At 44.8% G+C, this 6,446-nt stretch overlaps 1 pseudogene; it reads right to left on the bottom strand.

The window, feature by feature from the left end:
• Positions 1-647: 647 nt before the first annotated feature.
• LOC116100484 lies at positions 648-1,796 on the bottom strand (annotated as a pseudogene).
• Between the last annotated feature and the right edge of the window lie 4,650 nt (positions 1,797-6,446).

The raw sequence follows: 6,446 nt of genomic DNA, 5'->3' as shown, positions 1-6,446 counted from the left end.
AGAAAGAAACAACAATTAAAAAGCTAAGAGGGCTGGTGAGATGGCTCAGCGGTAAGAGCACCAACTGCTCTTCTGAAGGTACTGAGTTCAAATCCCAGAAACCACATGGTGGCTCACAACCATCCATAATGAGATCTGACGCCCTCTTCTGGTGTGTCTGAAGATAGCTACAGTGTACTTATTTATAATAAATAAATCAGGGTCTACTGGAGTGAGTGGGACCGACTGGAGCAGGGGTGACCAGAGTAAGCAGAAGTCATAAAAGTCAATTCCCAACAACCAGATGAAGGCTCACAACTATCTGTACAGCTACAGTGTGTACTCATATGTATAAAATAAATAAATAAATCTTTTTTAAAAAGACTGAACTTTAAAAAAAAAAAAGCTAAGAAACTGTCTCAAAGGCATTTTTTTTTTAACAATCCTTCCTCCACAGTAAGGTAATGTTATTAAATAATCCAATCCATGCACAAAATGGCTCTCTGAAAATGCTCTGGTGTCTTCTGCCGAATCACTGCATATCTACACATGACTGAGGTAGGAGTTGCCTTAACGTTGTAATTTTGATAACCTGAAACTGTTCTGTTACCTCTGGGCTCTCATCCTCTCCTATGTATATACAGTGAAGCCCATGGTAAGTCAGAAGCTCAATATTGGCTCCTTCCACCATAGCCCCCACTTCCTCCACTTCCTCCAGGACCATAGTTCCCTTCACCATAGGGTCCTCCCCTGTTCCTGCTACCACCAAGGTTTCCACTCTTCATTGGACCATAGTTAGAAGGTTTCTGGTTATAATTTCCAAAATCATTGTAATTTCCACTTCCATAATTTCCTCCTCCATAGTTGTTATAACCACCTCCGTAGCCCCCACCCTGGTTGCTATATCCAGGTCTTCCACCACCGTATCCTCCTCTTACTCCTCCATAACCAGGGCTACCTCCAAAATTGCCACGTCAAGATCCTCCTCCATACCCATTATAGGCATCCTCAAATCCACGTCCACTTCCGTATCCATCACATCACCCCCCCACCCCACCCCCGCAAAGTTGCTTGCCTGATTCTGGTCCAAAATTGCCACTGCCACCACAAGAATCCCCAAAACCAAAGTTTCCTCCTCTTCCACTCCTAGAACTTTGGACTTCCTGCATTTCTTGTCTAGACAATACCTTTCTAACTTCTGCATTGGGACCACTTATGGTGTGATATTTTTGCAAGACAATTTTATCCATCGGATCACGGTCATCAAAAGTGAAGCCAAACCCTCTTTTCTTTCCAGACTGCCTACCGGTAATTATTTCAATAGTATCAGTTTTTCCATATCCTTCAAAGTAACTTGATCTCTAAGGTGGTGTTCCTCAGTATCTTCCTTAATTCCACCTACAAACAGCTTCTTCACAGTCACGTGGGCTCCTGGTTTTCCAGACTCCTCTCTTGCTACAGCAGGTTTTAACTCAACTACCCTGCCGTCAATGGAATTAGGCCTTGCAGCCATGGCAGCATCAACCTCGGCTATGGAAGAGAAAGTTACGAAGCCAAATCTTGGTCTTTCGCTTGCAGGATCCCTCATAAGCACACAGTCTGTGAGCTTTCCCTAGTGCCCGTTGTAGACCAGGCTGGCCTCGAACTCAGAAATCCGCCTGCCTCTGCCTCCCAAGTGCTGGGATTAAAGGAGTGCGCCTCCACCACCTGGCTTCTTCTGTGGTTTCAAAGTTTAAGCCTCCAATAAAGAGCTTACGGAACTGTTCCTTTTCTGTCTTTTTCCTCTCCAAAGAAACAGTTTCTAAAGTTTTCTCCATCGCAGACTCGGTCACTTCAGCCCGATTTCCCACAGCCGAGCGAGAGATGAGAAAGACCTCCACCGAGGGAGGGTGCAAGACACACAGGACGGGTGACGTCCTGATGCTGTGGTGAGCGCAGGCGATGGCCAAGAAACTGTACTGCAAGGAGCACCTGCATACAGGACGGCGCCACTGCTACTCGACATATATTTATTATATGCCCATCCTCTGCACACACATAGTGCAGCTTGCATGTGGAGATCAGAGAAAAACCTTCTTGGGTCACCTTTCTCTTTTACCATGTGGGTCCTGTGATCAAACTTAAGGGCATCAGGATTGGTGCCAAGCACCTTTACCTACTGAGCAACCTCACCAGCCACTGTTGTAGTGGTTTTGATTCATAGAACCTTGGGATATTTTAAAAGTGTAATTTTCAGAATGGATACTATACAAATTTTAAAACCAGAAAAGGAACAGCATGAAACTCATTTTGTGTCAAACCTGTTTCTCTTGTGTTGCTTCTTTGTTTTGATCTCTTCAGCAAATGTGCAAATGTGACTCAAAGCCAGCAAGTCCCCCACACTTTTCATAGAGAAAATAGCAGGGTACAAATGATCTAACTGGGGAAACAAGAAAGGGGTGTCCCTCCAGTTAAGGACAAGAAAGGGGTGGCCCTCCAGTTAGGGACAGGAAAGGGGTGGCTTTCCAGTTAGGGACAAGAAAGGGGTGGCCCTCCAGTTAGGGACAAGAAAGGGGTGGCCCTCCAGTTAGGGACAGGGAGGGGTGGCCCTCCAGTTAGGGACAAGAAAGGGGTGGCCCTCCAGTTAGGGACAAGAAAGGGGTGGCCCTCCAGTTAGGGACAGGGAGGGGTGGCCCTCCAGTTAGGGACAGGAAAGGGGTGGCCCTCCAGTTAGGGACAGGAAAGGGGTGGCCCTCCAGTTAGGGACAGGAAAGGAGTGGCCCTCCAGTTAGGGACAGGAAAGGGGTGGCCCTCCAGGTAGGGACAGGAAAGGAGTGGCCCTCCAGTTAGGGACAGGGAGGGAGGTAAACACTGAAGGAGCATAAAATAATGGTCAGGATGTGTGAAAAAGTCAGAAGGAGCCACACTATAAACTATCTACCTAAAAAACTCTGTGATACATGTCTTTGTATAGGCCTGTGTGTGTGTGTGTGTGTGTGTGTGTGTGTGTGTGTGTATGCACAACTTGACACAAACTAGAGTCTCACCTGGGAAGAAGAAACCTAATTTGAAAATTGCCTCTATTAGAGTGGCCTGTGGACATGTCTGTGGGCATCTTCTTGATTAATGATTGATGTGGGAGGGGAGCAGCCCACCACAGGCAGTGCCACCTCTGGACAGGTGGTCCTGGGTTGCATAAGAAAGTGAGCCATGGAGGGTAAACCAGTGTTTCCCTCATGGTCTCTGCTTCAGTTCCTGCCTCCCTGTTCCTGCTTGAATTCCTGTCTTGGTTTCCCTAGGACTGTGGGTGTGGACTGCTTGTACATCAAATAAATCCCTTTTCCCTCCAGGTTGGTTTTGGTCAGAGTTCTTGTTAAATCTGAGAATTGCTGAGATAAAAACCAAGCCCATGACTGTCTGATTAAAGCAAGCTATATTTTGGGATGCACCCAGAACTGGCCAGTCCAGCTGCCTCTGTTTAAATGGGGATTTTAGAGAGGATCAGCCTGTGCTCTCTTGAATTCCCTTTTATGGGAGAGATAAAGTGTTTACAGAGGGCAGAGAGTTGTGTGTTTAACACTGTTAGAAAAATACAATGAAAGGGAAGAAACAAGGTAAGGACACTCATCATGGGGACGGGGTTGCAAGTGTAATGTAGCTTGATAAGCACGGTTCGAAGTTTATGTCAGATCTAAGAAACAGGAACTTATTTATAAACAGAAGCTTCAGCTTGCAAGGACTTAACACAGGACAAACAGGAACTTATTCTTAACTCTCCTAACTGCAAGCAGAAACCTTAACTAGTACTCGGGAGGCAGAGGCCACTGGGTCTTTGTGAGTTCAAGGCCAATCTGGTCTACATAGCAAGTTCCAGGATAGCTAGGTCTATAGAAAGGCTCAGTCTCTGTCTCTGTCTCTCTCTGTGTCTCACACACACACACACACACACACACACACACACACACACACACCATCATGACCACTACTGCCACCACCACCAGGAATCAGCAATCATTGATCATTGGGCAGTGGTGGCTCACGCCTTTAATCCCAGCACTTGGGAGGTAGAAGCAGGCAGATTTCTGAGTTCGAGGCCAGCCTGGTCTACAGAGTGAGTTCCAGGGCTGTACAGAGAAACCCTGTCTCGAAAATAACAAAAACAAAACCAAAACAAAACAAAACAACAACAACAAAAAGAAAATGGAGGATACTTCATACTCAAAGAAAAAAATCCACCAAGATGACATTTCAATTCTTAACATCGATGCCCCAATTACAAGGGCTCCCATTTGTAAATGGAACACTGCTACAGCTTAAATCACATATTGACTCTTAGACACCAATAGTGGGAGACTTCAATACCCTGTTCTGATCAAAGGACAAGACATCCAGACAAAAACTGAACAGAGAACTGCTGGAACTAACAGATGTTGTAAACCAAATAGACATTGCAAGTATTTACAGGAACTTTGGGAAAAGAATACTTTTCTCAAAGGAAAAAGAATATACCTTCTTCTCTGTACCTCTGGAACTTTCTCCAATTTGACCTCATACTCAAACATGAAGCAAATCTCAACAGATCTGAGAACATCGAAACTAAACAACTCTCTCCTGAATGAATAATGGGTCAAGTCAGAGAGAGAAAAGTTAAAGACTCTCTAGAATTGGATAAAAAAGAACACACAGCATACTCAAACTTACGGGACATGATGAAGGCAGCTTTAAGTGGCAATGGCACCAAGCCCTTATATAGAAAGTCTGGAGAGATCTCTTACCAGCACAACTGAAAGCTTTAGAACAAATGTGAAAATAAATAAGGCAGACAAACCCTAATGCAAACTAACTAAAAGACACAGAGAGAATATGCAAATTATCAAAATCAGAAACAAAAAGGAAGTCATAACAAGAAACACTGAGGAAATCCAGAGAATCATAAGGACATACTTTAAAAATGGGTTGTCTTAGTCAGGGTTTCTATTCCTGCACAAACATCATGACCAAGAAGCAAGTTGGGGAGGAAAGGATTTATTTAGCTTACTACCACATTGCTATTCATCACCAAAGAAAGTCAGGACTGGAACTCAAGCAGGTCAGGAAGCAGGAGCTGATGCAGAGGCCATGGAGGAGTGTTGCTTACTGGCTTGCTTCCCCCTGGCTTGCTCAGCCTGCTCTCTTATAGAACCCAAGACTTCCAGCCCAGGGATGGCACCACCCACAAGGAGCCCTACCCCCTTGATCACTAATTGAGAAAATGCTCCACAGCTGGGTCTCATGGAGGCATTTCCCCAACTGAAGCTCCTTTCTCTGTGATAACTCCAGCCTGTGTCAAGTTGGCACACAAAACCAGCCAGTACAATTGACCCCTTCTCAACTTGTCACAGAAACATATCACTATTAAGCCTCAATCCTTACTTTCTTATTCATCCCCAAGATCTAAAGTCCCACAGTCTTTACATTTTAAAATTCAATCAATTTAAAATGTCCAATATCTTTTAAAATTCAAAGTCTCTTAATTGTGGGCTCCACTAAAATATGTTCTTCCTTTAAGAGGGAAAAATATTAGGGCACAGTCACAATCAAAAGCAAAACCAATGTCTGGGATCCAACTCACGATCTTCTGGGCTCCTCTAAGGGCTTTGGCCACTTCTCCAGATCTGCCCTTTGTAGCACACATCTTGTCTTCTAGGCTTCAGATGCCTGTACTCCACTGCTGCTGCTGTTCTTGGTGGTCATCGCATGGTACTGGCATTCCCAAAACACTGCTGTCTTTCACTGTAACGAGGCTTCACTAATAGCCTCTTATAGACTGTCTTCATGGTATCATGCCTCAATTTCTTTGCATGACCCCTTCAGTCCTGGGCCATCAATTGCAAACCGAGGCTGGCCCTTCACCAATGGCCTTCCATGGCCTCTCACTGTGCTAAGCCTCAGCTGCTCTTCGTGACCCCTTCATGCCTTCAAAACCAGTACCATCTGGGTGACTCTTACACATTACCAAGTCCTGCTGCAACACAAGGTACAACCTTGGCCATCTTTGGAACACAGCCTCTTTGTGCTCTCAGAAAACACTTCCCAGAAGATGTCACCTCAGTGATGCTGGTCTCTTCTTAATCACCTCTAATTTCTTAGCTCCAGCTAACCAGCACCAATAGTCCCAGTAATGCAAATTTTCACTTTAGTAGTTCTGGTATCTTGTTAATCACAGCTGATTCTTCAGCTCAAGCTAACCAAAACCACAGAATCTTCACAATCAAAACAACATGGCCCTGATAAGAGTCTTTAATTTTCCCTCTGAAATGTCACAAGTCAGGCTTCCATCTCTGCACTGTTCTCAACATGATCTTCCAAGCTCCCACTAAGAGTTCTTAACAACCAGTGGCTCTTCTAGCTCAAAGTTTCAAAGTCCTTCCACAGTCCTCCCCAAAACATGGTCAGGTTGACACATGAATACCCCACTATACTGGTACCAATTTGTCTTAGTCAAGGTT

This window comes from Mastomys coucha, unplaced genomic scaffold (assembly GCF_008632895.1).
Source record: "Mastomys coucha isolate ucsf_1 unplaced genomic scaffold, UCSF_Mcou_1 pScaffold21, whole genome shotgun sequence".
In the NCBI taxonomy this organism is placed as follows: domain Eukaryota; kingdom Metazoa; phylum Chordata; class Mammalia; order Rodentia; family Muridae; genus Mastomys; species Mastomys coucha.
This window is presented reverse-complemented; position numbering and strand designations above follow the sequence as displayed.